This window comes from Bubalus kerabau, chromosome 7, assembly GCF_029407905.1.
Source record: "Bubalus kerabau isolate K-KA32 ecotype Philippines breed swamp buffalo chromosome 7, PCC_UOA_SB_1v2, whole genome shotgun sequence".
Classification (NCBI taxonomy): Eukaryota; Metazoa; Chordata; class Mammalia; order Artiodactyla; family Bovidae; genus Bubalus; species Bubalus kerabau.
This window is the reverse complement of record NC_073630.1, coordinates 95,284,875-95,304,529: the sequence shown is the minus strand read 5'-3', so window position 1 is coordinate 95,304,529 and position 19,655 is coordinate 95,284,875. Positions and strand designations below refer to the sequence as shown.

At 40.8% G+C, this 19,655-nt stretch overlaps 1 protein-coding gene across 1 annotated transcript in view; it reads left to right on the top strand.

The window, feature by feature from the left end:
- SCARB2 (scavenger receptor class B member 2) overlaps positions 1–19,655 on the top strand; it is a 79,394-nt gene that overhangs the window by 26,970 nt on the left and 32,769 nt on the right. The window lies entirely within an intron of this gene.

The window sequence follows — 19,655 nt, the reverse complement described above, 5'->3', positions numbered from 1 at the left end:
TTAATCCCTGGGTAGGGAAGATGCCCTGGAGAAGGAAATGGCAACCCACTCCAGTATTCTTGTCTGGAAAATTCCACGGACAGAGGAGCCTGGTGGGTTACAGTCCATGGGGTTGTGAAAGAGTCAGACACGACTGAGCAAGCACAGATGAGATGATAGTTGATCTATCATGTACTAATTTGTGCTGTACGGCAAAGCAGTTCAGTTATACTGAATGTATATGTGTACATTCTTTTTTATATTCATTTCTGTTGTGGTTTATCATGGGATATTGAATATAGTTCCCTGTGTTATATAGTAGAAGCTAGTTTTTCTATCTCTTCTTATTTACTTCTTTCTCCTCCCCTCCTGAGTACAAAAGATAACCAGGTGGCAGAGTGGGTTAGAGTTGTTGGCAGTGACCACCGATTGCAAGCATTGGGGAGTTAGAATTTCTTTAATCATTTTTTAGAAAGATTAGTAGAGGGAGGTGCTTGGGGATCTTATGGTCAGAGTATTTTCCCCACTGTTGCAATATCTCCCACACCTCCAAGACAGTAGCCTCCCCCACAACCTTTGCAAACATCTTTTCAACAAAGTTTCTCTTTACCAAGTTAAAAAAAAAATAATATTAGAGGAAGCAGATCTTTCTTCAGAACTGCTGTGTGGTAAAAATACGACGAGATTCCGTCGTAACCGATTGCTCAATAAATGGTTGCTGACTGATTCAATCATTGTGAGTCAGGACTGTCTCGGTGCTGGATTCAGAGATAAAAGTTCCCTGTCCCTGCCTCAGGTGCTAAGGGTCTGACTCTGGAGTCAAATGGCCGGTTGTCAATCTCACCTCGGCCACTTACCAGTTCTCTGTGCTTCTGTTTCCTTATCTATAAAGTGGGGATAAAAATAGGACTTCCACCATGAGATTGTTATGAAGACCGAGTCAATGGGTCAATATTTATAAAGTACTTAGATTAGTGTCTGGCATGGAATTAGTGCTAGTTAAGTGTTTCATGTTATTATTAGTCTTAGTGGATTGTCTTAGTCTGTGTAAATCAATGCCCAGAATCGTAAAGATCGGCTTTATCATTATGAAGTGAAGTGTAAGTCGCTCAGTCGTGTCTGACTCTTTGCAACTCCATGGACTATACAGTCCCTGGAATTCTCCAGGCCAGAATACTGGAGTGGGTAGCCTTTCCCTTCTCCAGGGAATCTTCCCAACCCAGGGATCCAACCCAGGTCTTCTGCATTACAGGCAGATTCTTTACCAGCTGAGCCACGAGGGAAAGCCTGTATTATTGTATAGTAGAATTTGAAAAAAAAAAAAAGACAACACTTGGGTCCTCATTTTAAAAAGCATTTTTGTACATTTAATGCCTCAAGAAACTCCATGGACTAGGTTAAGCCAGGCCTGCATTTGAGGGTGTACAGCCAGGGGACTGAAGTTGAGCCAGAATTAAGATTTTTGAGTGTCCTATTTGTTTTGCAGTTTTAACCATTTTTTAATGGTGATTTAAAAAAAAATAATAGAAAATATACCATCTTTACCATTTTGAAGTGCAATTCAGTAGTTTTAAATATATTCATATTGTTGTAAAAACAGACCTGCAGAACTTTTTCCTCTTGCAGATATGAAGCTGTTATAGCCATGATATCACACCCCTTCCTCCTCTCCCCTCAGCCCCTAGGAACCACCAGTCTGCTTGTTTCTATGAATTTGACCACTGTAGACACCTCATATAAGTGGAATCATACAGTATTTGTCTTTTGCTGTGTTTAACTGAATTCCTTCGAGTGGGGATGATGACTGACTCCCTGCAAAAATAAACTCACCTGAGAACTAAAGGAAAACCCCAACAGTCTTCCCTCTGGGTCTTCTGGGCCTGTTCCCGTCATTGTTATCCTCATCTGAAAAAAAGATGTAGGTTCTAGTCATAACCCAACGAAGTCCAATATTTCCTGAAGACATGTTGTGGGCCATGGTGTCTGCTGCCTTCCTGTGCTGTTGTAGATGTGGTCGTGGGGTAAGTAAATCCTAGAAGCAAAATGCTGTCCCACTGTCACCGTACTCCCGCATGTTCCCATCTTCAGTTCAGTTCAGTCGCTCAGTCGTGTCCAACTCTTTGCGACCCCATGGACTGTAGCCTACTGGGCTCCTCCGTCCATGGGATTTTCCAGGCAAGAATACTAGAGTGGGTTGCCATTTCCTTCTCCAGGGGAACTTCCCAACCCAGAGATCGAACCCAGGTCTCCCGCGTTGTAGGCAGACGCTTTACTGTCTGAGCCACAAGGGGAGCCACAAAGGAAGCCCCAAAAAGTGTCAGATCAGATCAGTCGCTCAGTCGTGTCCGACTCTTTGCGACCCCATGAATCGCAGCGCGCCAGGCCTCCCTGGCAAATCCCAGAAGTGTTACAGTACCATGGCTTCACCATTAGGGAAACACAGATACTGTTATGTGTCATGATAGCTCTTGCTCAAAATATCATCCATGATCATAAATATTTCAATATTATAGTGCTTGTTAGACCTGCTGCTACATCTTGTTTAAAGTGTCAATAAAGAATCCCACATTGGGACTTTCCTGGCATCCTATGGTTCATTTTTATGAATCTTTTTGAAGATTTTAATTTTTGTAAAAGCATCAAAGAGTACAACAGTAGCTGTCTATAAATGACAAAAGACTTAAATTACATGATTAAAGATTTGATTACAGTGCAGTTGACAAACTTGGTTATTTCTGTGACAATACAACATTTTAAGAAATAAGTAGAATCATAACTGAAAAATTATACCAGGACATACAGGACATACTAGATTTTTAAGAATTCCATTGATTTTCTAGACTATGTTAATGACATTTACCCATGCATTATAGCCACTTATTTGACAATGTTTCCCATGTAATTTAACATATCAGATAGACCTAATTAGTTTCATACCTCCTTTGAAGATGTTTTAGGGTTCCTCTTGTTGTAGTCAAGAAACAAACTCACTCGGACAATGCAGATAGTGGAGTGCAGTTTATTACACCAGTGGGCCCAAGGCAGTCTCCTCTTAGCCAAGGACCTGAACCAGTTTTTGTGAAAACCTTATATACCCTAAGTGTGTGTGCCCAAACCCACCTCCCCAGATTCCCTGAAACTAGTCTGCACAAAGGAAAAAGAAAGATACAATCAAAGTTAACCGGTGATTCATATGCCCTAAGCCTAGGTAGTTAACAGGGGACAATTATCAATAGGCCCGTGGTCATACCACAATAAGCATAATAGAATGTTTGATTCTATTCATTTACACAGATAATTAGGGTGTTCTTTTAGGCAAAGGAGAGTCTAGGTATGAGCCCTGGGGCTCTTCCTTCTGGGGGCCTGGTTTTCCAGTTGGTATGTTGTTTCCATAGATACTGGGCATATAGCTCAAAGTCCACAGTCCGGCCCAAGATGGAGTCCTGCGTTCAAGAGGGAGCCTGTTCTGTCTGTTTCCTCCTTCACTCTAAGGCATTTGAATGTTAGCTAGAGGTCAAAAGAATTTCATTTAGAATTGACTTGGGGAAGTTTGCCAAAGATATCGAAAGGTTTACAACACTTGGTCAAATAGGTCACTGTGAAAAACTCTTATTTACTTAACCAAAATGACAGATTTTAAAGGCAAATACAGACTGTTACAACACATCACTTAAAAGGTAGAGAAACTTTTTTTAAACTGTTATCAAAAGCAAATCAATATTCCAAGAAAACTTTGTTCTCTTAACACAGAGAAAAAAACAAATTCTGATTTTGTACTAACTTTTAATGTTGAAATTTGTTTACTCGGTTAAATTTTATTTTAATTTTAGCCAGTCCTGACCATGTATGAAACTCTTTTCAGGATTTCTTTCCCACGATGCTTCTAAAACTTTCTTTTTTGTCTTCAGGTTTTGTCCTATGCTTTCTTTTTCTTCCTCTCTCTCCAGGACAAAATACCTTCTTTTCCTTTAACAAAATGCATTTCCATTCCTTACATTGTTTTCCCTTTCACACAAAGATGTTTTCCTTATTAATTTGTGTAGTTTTAATTACATATATTAATTAGAATTCTTTTTTTTAATATAATTGGAGAATAATTGCTTTGCAATGTTGTGTTGGTTTCTGCCATACATCAACATGAATCAGCCATAGGTATACATATGTTCCCTCCCTCTTGAACTTTCCTCCCACCCCACCCCACCCCTCTAGGTTGTCACAGAGCACCAGGTTGAGCTCCCTGCATCACACAACAAATTCCAACTGATTATTTATTTTATATATGGTAATGTATATGTTTCATGGCTACTTTTTCAACTCAGCCCACCCTCTCCTTACCCCACTGTGTCTGCAAGTCTGTTCTCTATGCCTGCATCTCTATTGCTACCATACAAATAGTATACCTCACTTTTGAAATGCCATATATGAAGCACTCTATTCTTTTATAGTATTTTGTCCCCATTAGTTCATGAAAGAGATGAACCATCTCATTTCTTACTTTAATTTTTGAATTCCCATTTATCATAATTTCCCACTTCTATTACTCTTGCCCTTTGATAGGCTCCCATCTTAAAGTGTTTTGGGTTAATTCTACTTGCCTTCTTAGAACAGCTTTTTTTTTTTTAATTTTTAAAATTTATTTATTTATTTATTTTTTACTTTACAATATTGTATTGGTTTTACCATACATCAACATGAATCTGCTGCGGGTGTACATGTGTTCCCCATCCTGAACCCCCTTCCCACCTCCCTCCCCGTACCATCCCTCTGGGTCATCCCAGTGCACCAGCTCCGAGCATCCTATATCCTGCATCGTACCTGGACTGGCAATTCATTTCTTATATGATATTATACATGTTTCAATGCCATTCTCCCAAATCATCCCACCATCTCCCTCTCCCACAGAGTCCAGAAGACTGTTCTATACATCTGTGTCTCTCTTGCCGTCTCACATACAGGGTTATCGTTACCATCTTTCTAATTAGAATTCTTAACCTTTAAAACTTTAATTTCTTTCTCCAAAGAATATATACAGATGGCCAACAGGCACATGAAAAGATGCTCAACATTGCTAATTATTAGAGAAATGCACATCAAAACTACAATGAGATCAGAGTGTCTATCATCAAAAAGTTTATAAATAATAAATGCTGGAGAGGGTGTAAAGAAGAGGGTACCTACTTTCACTGTTGGTGAGAATGTAAATTGGTACAGCAACTATGGAGAATTGTATGGAAGTTCCTTAAAAAGCTAAAAATAGAACTACTGTATGATCCAGCAATCCCACTCCTGGGCATGTATCCAAAAAAAGATGAAAAATCTAATTCAAAAAGATACATGTACCCCAGTGTTCATAGTAGCACTATTTACAATAGTTAAGTCATGGAAGCAACCTAAAGATCCACTGACAGATGAATGGATAAAGATAATGTGTGTGTGTGTGTGTGTGTGTGTGTAGTAGAATACTACTCATCCATAAAAAAGGAATGAACTAGTACCATTTGCAGCAACATGGATGAACCTAGAGATTATCATACTAACTGAAGTAAGTCAAAGTCAAATATTATATGATACCACATAAATATAGTATCTAAAAAAAAAACAAATTAACTTATTTATGAAACAGAAACTCACAGACATAGAAAACAAACTATGATTACCAAAGGGGGAAGGGGGTAGGGAGGAATAAATTAGGAGTATGAGATTAACAGATACACACTACTGTATTTAAAGTAGATAAACAATAAGGACTTACTGTATAGCATAGGAAATTATATTCAGTATCTTGTAATAACCTATAAAGGATAAGAATCTGAAAAAGGATATTTATATCCACATATATCTACATATATACATGTATATTTATATCTATCTAAATCACTTTGCCATACACCTGAAACTAACACAGTATTGTGAATCAAGTATACCTCAGTACAAAATTTTAAAACCTTATTTCTAGTGAAAACTAAGAAGTAAGCAATTATGAACTTTTGCATTAGCATTCTGTATATTGACAAACATAAAATACCACTTATACTTTTTAAAAACATGTGCCCTTTTTATGGAAAAATTTTCAGGGTGGCACAAAACATATTTATTAATGGTCCTAAATATCTCTATGGGATTCCCTGGTGGCTCAGCTGGTAAAGCATCCGCCCACAATGCGGGAGACCTGGATTCGATCCCTGGGTTGAGAAGATCCCCTGGAGAAGGGAAAGGCTACCCACTCCAGTATTCTGGCCTAAAGAATTTCATGGACTGTACGGTCCATGGGGTTGCAAAGGGTCGGACACAACTGAGCAACTTTCACTTTCTAAAATCTTTAATTTCTCTGTAAAAGAAAACCTAATTTTAGTAAGTACTGTTTTAATATCTTACTTTATTTGGGAATGATCTAGATATTTAGTACATTTCCATCATTTAACTTAACTTAGCAAAACTCTAAAAGTTTTAGGTTACCAAAAATCTGGAGAAACTTATTTAAGTAGATATACCGTAAAACATAATAATTCTGAAAGAGTTCACTAAAGGTTCTTATCCCATTTGCATCTATTGAATTTGTTTATTCTCAACAATCATATTTTACCTGTGAAAACTTCAGGAGACATCAGACCAAATTAGCCATCATTCCAAGCTATTTTTCTTGCTGATAAATTTTATAAGAGAAATAATATGAACATATTTGACTAGGTGCAATAAAAGTAAGTCAGATCAGATCAGATCAGATCAGTTGCTCAGTCGTGTCCGACTCTTTGTGACCCCATGAATTGCAGCACGCCAGGCCTCCCTGTCCATCTATAGTATTTAAACCAACAAACTTAAACGTTAAACCAAGTATTAATGTTGAATATTTCCCAGATCACATGAACCTGAAATTCATTTGGTTTATTTCTAATATAGTTAGAAATACTTAATTTCTAAGTGCTTACTTTTAAGTCAATTAACCAGAGCTCCTTTATAAATTAATATTGATGACACTGTCTGGAGGTAGAGACATATCTATAATGTACACACAGACATGTAACAGACATAATCAGAGATCTCATAACTTCTTTTTATAACTTAGTCATAAATCAGGTATTACAATATAAGTTTATAAAAGAACAGTTGGAATAAGTTACATTTATTTGCTCAGATGACTTTTTACAGGGACAGTTGCTTTCAGTTCCCCAGAGAACTGTTCTACTGCCTGCTGCTGCTAAGTCGCTTCAGTCGTGTCTGACTCTGTGCGACCCCATAGACGGCAGCCCACCAGGCTCCCCCGTCCCTGGGATTCTCCAGGCAAGAACACTGGAGTGGGTTGCCATTTCCTTCTCCAATGCATGAAAGTGAAAAGTGAAAGGGAATTCGCTCAGTTGTGTCTGACTCTTTAGTGACCGCATGGACTGCAGCCCACCAGGCTCCTCCGTCCATGGGATTTTCCAGGCAAGAGTACTGGAGTTGGGTGCCATTGCCTTCTCCGGTTCTACTGACTAAATGGTATCAAATAATTCATTCATCCAACTACATTTTCTTTAATTTGCTTCTTTGTTTAATCAGTGGGAAGATTTCCAACTACTGGAAATCAGGAGTTCTGTGTTCTAGAACTCTAGGGTTCATTTTATCTTGCCTACAAAAGTTTGCACAAAGCATTTCACAAAAGTCCTCTTTCTGAAGGCACAAGTCAAACCCAGAGCAATTTTCCATAGTGGAAAAAAAAGGGAAAATCTCCACTATTCCTTTATTAACTAAGCCCTGAATATTAGCCCCAGTTTTCTTTCATGTTGTGTGGACTCAGGTAAACTCTATTGGTTTCCTTTAATATGTTTAACTAGTATTACCTTAGGGGCAGATATATATGCTCTGTGATATAATGCCAGGCAGGGAAAGCTTTCCCTAGTGAGACATAATGTTTATCTCACAATATAATCAGGCAAAAGAGATGTAACCGTCTCACATAAAGCCCATTCAAATAGGCAAACTTTTAAAAAATAAATTTTTATCTCATTTTTAGCAATTGTTATACCTTTAACTTTAGCCAAGGGATACCCGTTTGACTGTGTGGATCACAATAAACTGTGGAAAATTCTGAAAGAGATGGGGATACTACACCACCTGACCTGCCTCTTGAGAAACATATATATGCAGGTCAGGAAGCAACAGTTAGAACTGGACATGCAACAACAGACTGGTTCCAAATAGGAAAAGGAGTACGTCAAGGCTGTATATTGTCACCCTGCTTATTTAACTTCTATGCAGAGTACATCATGAGAAACACTGGGCTGGAAGAAGCACAAGCTGGAATCAAGATTGCCGGGAGAAATATCAATAACCTCAGATATGCAGATGACACCAGCCTTATGGCAGAAAGTGAAGAGGAACTAAAAGCCTCTTGATGAAAGTGCGAGAGGAGAGTGAAAAAGTTGGCTTAAAGCTCAACATCCAGAAAACGAAGATCATGGCATCTGGTCCCATCACTTCATGGGAAGTAGATGGGGAAACAGTGGAAACAGTGTCAGACTTTATTTTTGGGGCTCCAAAATCACTGCACATGGTGATTGCAGCCATGAAATTAAAAGACGCTTACTCCTTGGAAGGAAAGTTATGACCAACCTAAATAGCATATTCAAAAGCAGGGACATTACTTTGCCAACAGAGGTCCGCCTAGTCAAGGCTATGGTTTTTCCAGTGGTCGTGTATGGATGTGAGAGTTGGACTGTGAAGAAAGCTGAGCACTGAAGAATTGATGCTTTTGAACTGTGGTGTTGGAGAAGACTCTTGAGAGTCCCTTCGACTGTAAGGAGATCCAACCAGTCCACCCTAAAGGAGATCAGTCCTGGGTGTTCATTGGAAGGAATGATGCTACAGCTGAAACTCCAGTACTTTGGCCACTTCATGTGAAGAGTTGACTCACTGGAAAAGACCCTGATGGTGGGAGGGATTGGGGGCAGGAGGAGAAGGGGACGACAGAGGATGAGATGGTTGGATGGCATCACCAACTCGATGGACATGAGTGTGGGTAAACTCTGTGAGTTGGTGATGGACAGGGAGGCCTGGCGTGCTGCGATTCATGGGGTCCCAAAGAGTCAGACACGACTGAGCGACTGAACTGAACTGAACCCTTTTGTCAATCCTTGCTTGTGCATGCTTGCCCAGTCATGTCCAAGTCTTTGGGCCCCATGGACTGTAGTCTTCCAGGCTCCTCTGTCCACGGGATTCTCCAGGCAAGAATACTGGAATGGGTTGCCATTTCCTCCTCCAGGGAATCCTCCCAATCCCAGGATCGAACCTGAGTCTTCTATGGCTTCTGTGTTGGCAGGCAGATTCTTTACCACTTTGCCATCTGGGAAGCCCCAACTTGATTAACTGTCCCAAATGTTAACCCAAGCAACTGCTAGTCAGGTATCTTGGTGTAATTTTCTTCCAACATTTTTTTTTTTTAATTTTTAACTGGGGTAAATAAATCAGACTTGTTTGGGGCCCCTTTATTGTTAGGGGGCCAATAGAGGCCTCTTTGGCCCATTTAACTTTAGGTGGTGTTGGTTCAGAGCCTTTGTTTTTTTGTTTGTTTGTTTGTTTGGCTGTGCCATGTGGTTTGTGAGATCTTAGTTCCCTGATCAGAGATTGAATCCAGGACACTGGCAGTGAAAGCCTAGAGACCTAACTGTTAGACCACCAGGGAATTCCCTAAAGGCTTTGTTTTAATTTCATCAATGTCCATTTTTAAAAAAAATCCCATTTTTAAATGACCATCTAAGGATTTCTATCCTGTTGGGGTGATTTCTATTCTGTTGGGATGAGTCCCTATAAAATTGCCACCTTGTTGGGAAGCAGTCTCTTGACTTTCTCCTCAGCGTTTCCTATTCCCTTGTTAATTAACCTGGTTGCTGTTAATTAACCTAATGTTTTTGGTAGTACCCTAAAGACCCATCAAGGGAAAGCCATGACCACAAATTAGGCTTTCCAAATAGTTTTGTTTTAAAATATGGGAATTCTTAAGTTATATTTTTTTGTATCTGCCTTTTAATTTGCTCTTTTCATGGGCACCAAGAAAACAGCCGTTTATAATACGAGCTCCCTAAGAATTTACCAATTTAGAAGTTTCTTCAATTTAAAGGACCATTGTCTGGCACTGATAAGTAGTATCTTAATAGTGATAACGAACGAATAAGACACAACGGTGCTCTGTGGCTTCAGTCCGACTCTTTGCGACCCTATGGACTGTAACCCGCCAGGTTCCTCTGCCTGTGGGATTCTACAGGCAAGAATACTGGAGGGGGTTGCTGTGGGTTCTCCTACAGGGAATCTTCCCCACCAAGGGATTGAACCCAAATCTCTTATGTCTCCTGCATTGGCAGGCAGGTTCTTTACAACTAGCACCTCCTGGGAAGCCCTAACACACAACCGCCACCCCCAGCAAGAGTGCAAAGTATGCGCCTTCAGCCCCTCTAATGGGCTTTTGTTATCATTTAGTGGATCTGAGCTCTGTCGCTTGTGAATTTGCCATTGTTTCCCTACACAGGAAAGGCAGAACATTCTGGAAGCTCTGCCCACCCACCCCACCCCCAGCCATTTGATAGTCTCACGGTTCCCTCCTGACTGAGTCAGCTGTGTGTCTGCAGAGAAGGGGAGGCCTTGTGGTCCTCCACTGGTCAGTGTGGACTGGTCTGGGGGTGGGAGTCTGTGAGGTGGGCGAGACCGCACTGGGCAGTGCTGGGCTTGACTGATCAGACACAGTTTACGGTGTTATGTCTCCCAAAGTTGTCACATAGTCGTGAGTCCAGAATATTGTTTGTGGGAAAATATGGTGGAAGTTCCACATGTAGATAAAAAAAAACAAAACGGTCAGTCTGGTTTAAGGAATGTACATGTTTTTTACATTTTTATTAAGCTGTGGATTGAGCAGTCCTGGGACAGGTCTGTTGACACAAAGTTAATTTGCCTTGTGATCCTATTGCTTGGTGACCTATTTGCCTAAATTTGTGTATTCAGTGACTTTTGCATCCTTTCTGAGGTTTTTCATTTTGTCAGGTTTCTGTTTCTATTTTCCCTACTCTTTGACATTTCACGCATTTTAAAAATTAATTTGTCCAAAGGCCCTCTCAAGTCATTTTCATGTTTCTAAGATGTAGTTGCTAAATTTACAACATCCCGATAAGTATCTCCTTTTTTACTTTATGAGCTTTGCTGTTTGGATTGTTAATTTCTTTTATAAGGTCATATTACTGCTTTGATAGTAAGGAAAAAGATGTGAGGGATAAGTATTTCATAAGTGTTTTCTTTTTTAATTCACTGACCATTAAGTTATACTGAATTATGAAGTAATCAACATGTACAATGTCATATACAGCATTATCTTTAAAAGTGTAAACTATATTTTATATTATAAAAATAATATATATAAGCAGCAAAGATAAATTTGAAAGCACAGTAAATTAAAAAACTACTGCTACCCTCCATGGTTTCACTGTCTCTAAGATAACCAGTGCTAATGGATATATTCTCATTTTTCCATGACTGGGTTTATACTGTATATACTTCTTTATGTTCATGTGCGTGTGTGCATGTTCGGTCCCTCAGTTGTGTCCGGCTCTTTGTGACCTCATGGACTGTGCCCATCAGGCTTCTCTGGCCGTGGAATTTCCCAGGCAAGAATACTGGAGCGGGTTACCATTTCCTGCTCCAGGGAACCTTCCTAACCCAGGGATCAAACCTAAGTTGCCTGCATCTACCTGCATTGGCAGGCAGATTCTTTACCACTGTGCCACCTGGGAAACATATTCATATACATACATGTATATTCTACTCACTTAATATTACGTGATAGGTATTTTCCCATGTATGTCTTTGTCTTGTTTGTACAAATACATTTTTGTGATAATATCCAAGAGATAGAGGAATATATTACTATACTTCCCCACTCACTTCTTAGACATGTTGGTCAGTTCTTGTTCCATCCTTTGATCACCACGTGGATTGAATGTTTGCCAACCAGTTGTGTTTCCACTCTGCTAGTTCTTGTCCTTTCCCAGCTTTCCTATCTGGGAAACTGGGTGTGTTCATGGCACTTATAAACTTTTTATATAATAATGATATTAATCCTTTGTTATAATTGTGGCAACTGCCTTTTTTAAATTTACATGTAACCAAACCTCTTCTTTAATGAACATTTATATCATTTCTGAGCTTGAAAAGTCATACTTCCTCCAAAGGTTTGAGTCTATTTTCTTGTATTCTTCCTCCCACCCCCACCCCCGCCCCGCCCCCCCCTCCCGACATTTAATTTCTTATGGATTTGTTTCCTTGCAATTTAGCCAAGGTAGGAATTCTATTTAAAGTTTCAAATGCTGTTCTGTTATTCCTTTGGTCCTTACCTCAACTCTAGAGCCAAACTATATAAATGCCAAAGAGATGATAGAAAAATCTTAAATGCCATGGTTATTGTTTCCATTATTTTAACAGAATGCTTACCTCTTTTTTATAAACCCGACTTGCTCTTTTCTGATATCTTTTTTCCCCTCAAAATAGAAACAGAAATAGCTTTAGCTAAATCAGTTTTTTTTTTTTTTTTAAGCCAAAAGTAAGAAAAATATCTGCCTTTTTATCCTGTACAAAAAGGAAGTGACCAGGTGGGCTTTAAATGCACGTGCAGTCCTGGTGAGCCAGCGGAGTCAGGGTAGCAATTGGAGGATGGCGGAACCATTTCCATCTTCAAGAGTAAAGCTGTTTCTTGTACATCTCTAACAAACATGGGCTACCCCCACCCTGATCCAGTGCTTTTTCTCTGTGTCCTGCTCTGGTTTTCAGTCTTTAACCCAGCTGACCAGGGCACTGGGGACAGAAGGTTCCGGACCTCGCGGCTCAGACCAGGACTTTGGCCCGCCTCTCCGCTCCGCCCTGTCTCCCGGGCCCTCCCATCGACCCTGGCTGCACCTCCCTTCCCAGCCACGCCCAAAGCTGCGGCTGCGCTTTCTGAACTGCCTCCGCAGTGTGTAACCTTCCGCCCCACTGCAGTTTTCTCACTCTCCACTTAAGAAACACATCCTGTGCGGTTTTGTGGTTCCGCCTACCTTGTTCTCGCTCTGCTTCTGTTCGGAAGCCCCTTCACCCTCCCACCTTGGGGGAGCTGACTCCTTCCAGAACTAAGTGCGCTCAAGCCCCGCGTTCCCTCGGGGCGCCCTTTCCAGTCGCCGCCCCTCCTCTGACATGACACGTTGGGATCAGCTTCAGAGCTCTTTCTACCTGTGAGGTAGCCCTGTAAACAGCAGCCTGCTGTGCTCTGCCTAGGGTTCTCTGAGGACAGGACCCAGGTCTTAAAATCTCTGCATCTGGAGAACTTAGCACAAGCGCCCCTCCCATTGGGTTCAGTTCAGTCGCTCAGTCGTGACCGACCCTTTGGGACCCCGTGAATCGCAGCACGCCAGGCCTCCCTGTCCATCACAAACTCCCGGAGTTCACTCAAACTCATGTCCATCTAGTCGGTGATGCCATCCTACCATCTCATCCTCAGTCCTCCCCTTCTCCTCCTGCCCCCAATCCCTCCCAGCATCAGGGTCTTTTCCAATGAGTCAACTCTTCACATGAGGTGGCCAAAGTATTGGAGTTGAAGCTTTAGCATCAGTCCTTCCCATGAACACCCAGGACTGATCTCCTTTAGGGTGGACTGGTTGGATCTCCTTGCAGTCCAAGGGACTCTCAAGAGTCTTCTCCAACACCACAGTTCAAAAGCATCAATTCTTCGGCGCTCAGCTTTCTTCACAGTCCAACTCTCACATCCATACATGACCACTGGAAAAACCATAGCCTTGACTAGACGGACCTTTGTTGGCAAAGTGATGTCTCTGCTTTTGAATATGCTATCTAGGTTGGTCATAACTTTCCTTCCAAGGAGTAAGTGTCTTTTAATTTCATGGCTGCAATCACCATCTGCAGTGATTGTGGAGCCCAAAAAAATAAAGTCTGCCACTGTTTCCACTGTTTCCCCATCTATTTCCCATGAAGTGATGGGACCAGATGCCATGATCTTCGTTTTCTGGATGTTGAGCTTTAAGCCAACTTTTTCACTCTCCTCTTTCACTTTCATTAAGAGGCTTTTAAGTTCCTCTTCACTTTCTGCCATAAGAGTGGTGTCATCTGCATATCTGAGGTTATTGATATTTCTCCTGGCAATCTTGATTCCAGCTTGTGCTTCTTCCAGCCCAGCATTTCTCATGATGTACTCTGCATATAAGTTAAATAAGCAGGGTGACAATATACAGCCTTGACGTACTCCTTTTCCTATTTGGAACCAGTCTGTTGTTGCATGTCCAGTTCTAACTGTTGCTTCCTGATCTGCATATAGGTTTCTCAAGAGGCAGGTCAGGTGGTCTAGTATCCCCATCTCTTTCAGAATTTCCCACAGTTTATTGTGATCCACACAGTCAAAGGCTTTGGCATAGTCAAGAAAGCAGAAATAGATGTTTTTCTGGAACTCTCTTGCTTTTTCCATGATCCAGCGGATGTTGGCAATTTGATCTCTGGTTCCTCTGCCTTTTCTAAAACCAGCTTGAACATCTGGAAGTTCATGGTTCACGTATTGCTGAAGCCTGGCTTGGAGAATTTTGAGCATTACTTGACTAGCGTGTGAGATGAGTGCAATTGTGCGGTAGTTTGAGCATTCTTTGGCATTGCCTTTCTTTGGGATTGAAATGAAAACGGACCTTTTCCAGTCCTGTGGCCACTGCTGAGTTTTCCAAGTTTGCTGGCATATTGAGTGCAGCACTTTCACAGCATCATCTTTCAGGATTTGAAATAGCTCAACTGAAATTCCATCACCTCCACTAGCTTTGTTTGTAGTGATGCTTTCTAAGGCCCACTTGACTTCACATTCCAGGATGTCTGGCTCTAGGTGAGTGATCACACCATTGTGATTATCTTGGTCGTGAAGCTCTTTTTTGTACAGTTCTTCTGTGTATTCTTGCCCCCTCTTCTTCATATCTTCTGCTTCTGTTAGGTCCATACCATTTCTATCCTTTATCGAGCCCATCTTTGCATGAAATGTTCCCTTGGTATTTCTGATTTTCTTGAAGAGATCTCTCGTCTTTCCCATTCTGTTGTTTTCCTCTATTTCTTTACATTGATCGTTGAGGAAGGCTTTCTTATCTCTCCTTGCTACTCTTTGGAACTCTGCATTCAGATGCTTATATCTTTCCTTTTCTCCTTTGCTTTTCCCATTGGGTACTAGAAGCTAATGTTTCCTAAAGCACTTAGTATGTGCTCGGTAGTATTCTGACTAGATGACAAGCTTCTGTGGATTTAATTCTCATGGCAGCCTTACAAGGAAAGTGAGAGTGTTAGTCTCTCAGTCATGTCCAACTCTTAGAGATGCCGTGGACTGTGCCCCGCCCGCCCCCCCGCTCCTCTCTCCATGGAATTCTCCAGGCAAAAATACTGGAGTGGGTAGCCATTCCCTTCTCCAGAGGATCTTCCCAACCCAGGGATCAAATCCAGGTCTCCTGCATTGCAGGCGGATTCTTTACCATCTGAGCCAGCAGGGAAGCCTGCCTTACAAGGAAGCAGTGCTATTATTTCCATTTGATAAATGAGGAAACCAAGGCATGAAGCTAGTAACAGATGAAGCCAGGATTAAATGCGAAGCCTGGCAGTCAGATCTCAACCTGCACTCTACTCAGTGTGCTCAGCCACTTCTTACAGGAATCCTCAACAGAGAGCCTTGGGTGAATGGAGGACAGAAATGACAAGGGAGATAGGATTATGTGGTGATATTGAATGTATCCAATTTATCCAACAACTCTGAGAAATTAGATACGGCAGAGATGTTAGTTTTTCAACTGATTAAAATTTTTCCTTTTGATTTCCTGATCTCAGGCATATTGTTTGCCTTCTGTGTGGTGAGGTTTTTGCCTGAACCTTCAGGAGTTAAAAAAAAAATTTTTTTTTGTTTGTTTTAAAAAGTAAAAACTTCTTTAAAAATGGTTTTAAATGAAGTAATCTCAAATCAATCATTTATTTTCCTGCCATATTAAAATAATTCATGGGGCATAACTCAACCTTTTCTGAGTGACCAGGACCATCATTGTGATTAGCAAATAGTAAACTGTATTCTGAGCCTGTGCTGTCCTGGGCCTTTGACATCAGTGGGATTTATTTTCAGCTTCTAAGCAGCAGGGACCATACCAGGTAGTTTTAAGTTGGTATTGTTCAGTCGCTCAGTCGCGTCCAACGCTTTGCAACCCCACAGACTGCAATGCGCCAGGCTTCCCTGTCCTTCACTGTCTCCCCGAGTTTGCTCCAACTCATGTCCATTGAGTCGATGATCCCATCCAACCATCTCATCCTCTGTTGTCCCGTTCTCTTCCTGCCTTCAATCTTTCCCAGCATCAGGGTTTTTTCCAGTGAGTTGGCTCTTCCCATCAGGTGGCCAAAGTATTGGATCTTCAGCTTCAGCATCAGTCCTTCCAATGAATGTTCATGGTTGATTTCCTTTTGGGTTGACTGGTTTCATCTCCTTGCTGTCCAAGGGACTCTCAGGAGTCCTCTGTGAAATCAAAAAGCATTGTATGGTCAAACCTTTGGAAGAGCTGTGCAGTCTCAGATATTTATATTACTGTGCATAACTTGCTGTTTAGTACTAGAGAAGAACAGAGACGTGTCTACTTTCATGCATGTGTAGGTAAGCATTTGTTTCTTGTTTGCTTGTCTCTTTATTTTAAAATCTAGAACAGGTTTAAGAGGCGTACTGATTTCTTTTCCTTCCCACCCGCCTCTTTTTTTTTAATTGTAGTATAATTGCATTACAATGTTGTGTTCATTTCTGCTGTACAACTATGTGAATCAGCTGTATGTATACATAGATCCCTACCCTTTGAACCTCTCATCCCACCCCTCTAGGTCATCACAGAGCTGGTTTTTTGTTTCTTAATTTTATTTATTTATTTTGGTTGCACTGGGTCTTCATTGCTACGAGGGCTTTTCTCTGATTGCAGTAAGCAGGGGCTGCTCTCTAGTCATGGTACGCTGGCTTCTCATTGCGGTGGCTTCTCTTGTTTCCAAGAACAGGCTCTAGGCCTGCTAGGCTTCAGTAGTTGTTACTCCTGGCCACTAGAGCACAGGTTCACTAGTCGTGGGGCACGGGCTTAGTTGCTCCAAGGCATGGAGCAACTTCTGGATCTTCCTTATGGATCAGGGATCAAGCCCACATCTCCTGCACTGGCAGGCGGATTTTTACCAACTGAGCCACCAGAGAAACCCCACAGAGCTGTTTTTGATCAATGACTATATTAAGTGATGAAATGATTATATTTGAGAGTCTTCAAAACAGTTTTCAAATTTATATTAAAGCCTTAAAATTATCCAGATACCCTTTCCCAAGGGAAAAAAAGACTTACTTACAATTTACCTGAGATGTTAAGGTTATTCATTTACAATCTAAATTATGTCATTAAGGGGTTTATGATTGAGTGCCAGAGGTGTGGTATAGGGATGAGAAACCCAACTTGTGACTGTGGTCAGGAAAGGCCTCTGGAGGAGGTGGTGAGTAACCCTGTTGCCCAATGCCTGTGTCAGAATTATAAACTCTAAATTAGCTCTATTCAATGGAAATATAATGTGAATCACATATGAATTTCAGATTTTTCTAGTAACCACATTCAAAAAAGTAAAAAGAAACAGGCAATTAATTTAAATAATATATGTTTATTTTACTCATTCTAAAATAGTATCATTTCTGAATGGATAAAGATGTGGTATGTATACACACACACAAACATACACATATACAATTGAGTACTATTCAGCTATAAAAACAGACCAAAATTTTGTCATTTGCAATAACTTAGATGTACTTAAAGGGCATTATGCTAAGTGAAATAAGTCACAGCAGGGTAAATTACTGTATGATATCACTTCTATGTGGAATCGGAAAAATACAGCAAATTAGTGAATATAACAAAAAAGAAGTAGACTCACAGATATAGAGAACAAACTAGTGGTTACCAGTGGGGAGGGAACAAGGGCCAGTCTAAGGGTAGGGGAGTAACAGGTACACACTATTAGGTATAAAATAAGCTACAAGGTTTTATTGTACAAAACAGGGAATGTAGCCAATACTTTATAATAACTATAAATTAATTTTTTAAATTGTGAATTACTATATTTTTGGGGGGCTCCAAAATCACCGCAGATGGTGACTGCAGCCATGAAATTAAAAGACGCTTACTCCTTGGAAGGAAAGTTATGACCAACCTAGATAGCATATTCAAAAGCAGAGACATTACTTTGCCAACAAAGGTCCGTCTAGTCAAGGCTATGGTTTTTCCAGTGGTCATGTATGGATGTGAGAGTTGGACTGTGAAGAAGGCTGAGCGCCGAAGAATTGATGCTTTTGAACTGTGGTGTTGGAGAATACTCTTGAGAGTCCCTTGGACTGCAAGGAGATCCAACTAGTCCATCCTGAAGGAGATCAGCCCTGGGATTTCTTTGGAGGGAATGATGCTGATGCTGAAACTCCAGTACTTTGGCCACCTCATGTGAAGAGTTGACTCATTGGAAAAGACTCTGATGCTGGGAGGGATTGGGGGCAGGAGGAGAAGGGGACGACAGAGGATGAGATGGCTGGATGGCATCACCAACTCAATGGATGTGAGTCTGAGTGAACTCCGGGAGTTTGTGATGGACAAGGAGGCCTGGCGTGCTGCGATTCATGGGGTCACGAAGAGCTGGACACGACTGAGTGACTGAACTGAACTGATATTGTAAACCTGTAACTTATATTGCACAGCAACTATACTTCAATTTAAAAATAAACAGAATAAAATAGTATCTTTTTAACATGTAATCGACATTAAAACATTGAGATATTTTACATTCTTTTTTTTTGGTACCGTTTTTGAAATCTGGTGTGTATCTCACCCTTACAACGCATTTCAGTTCTAATTAGCCCCAGTTCAAACGTTCAGCAGACACAGGCCTACCAGGTAAGACAGCACAGCCCTAGATGGAACAGCAAGAATAGTACGCAACCATGGGAGAGAAGGAAAAACATGGGAATTTAATGACCATCTACTGTGGACCAGGCAGGTTCACAACTGGCATGAGGCATTTAATGAACAAAACATCGGTCTTGTTTTTATGTAAAATTCTGATACTTTGTTCATCATGAATTTTTCACATTAATTTTGATTTTTAAAATTGCACTAAAATATTATTTATTTTGATTACGGAGTGTTTGGGCCCCTCTTACATTTTGTGCCCAAGACAGGTGCATCATTTCCCTCACCCTAATCCCAGGCCTGGCAATAGGCACTTCCTACCAACTTTGCCAATACCTCATTTGGGGGCACTCTCCTGGACCAGGTTGAACTGGATATCAAAACACTGAATGAACTCCTCTAATTGACTAAGCCTTGGACATTCATTTTGTTAAATTAATTTTCAATTGAATTCAACTTAGAAATAAAAAGACACTGGTAGACATATTGAAATGGAAACTGAATCTATGAACTGAAAAATCTGAAAATGTTTTAGAACCAAACTATAACCTCGGAGAGAGTTATTGGCTTTGATTGCCTAGTCAAAGTAACCCCATATTGCTTTTCCAAATTATGGGGGAAAAGAAGGAAAGCAACAGGTTTTTCACTCTCTCTGGGGTCTTATTTCCTTCCCACATTATAGCTCGAATCTCCAGTGTTTAGGGGGGGTCA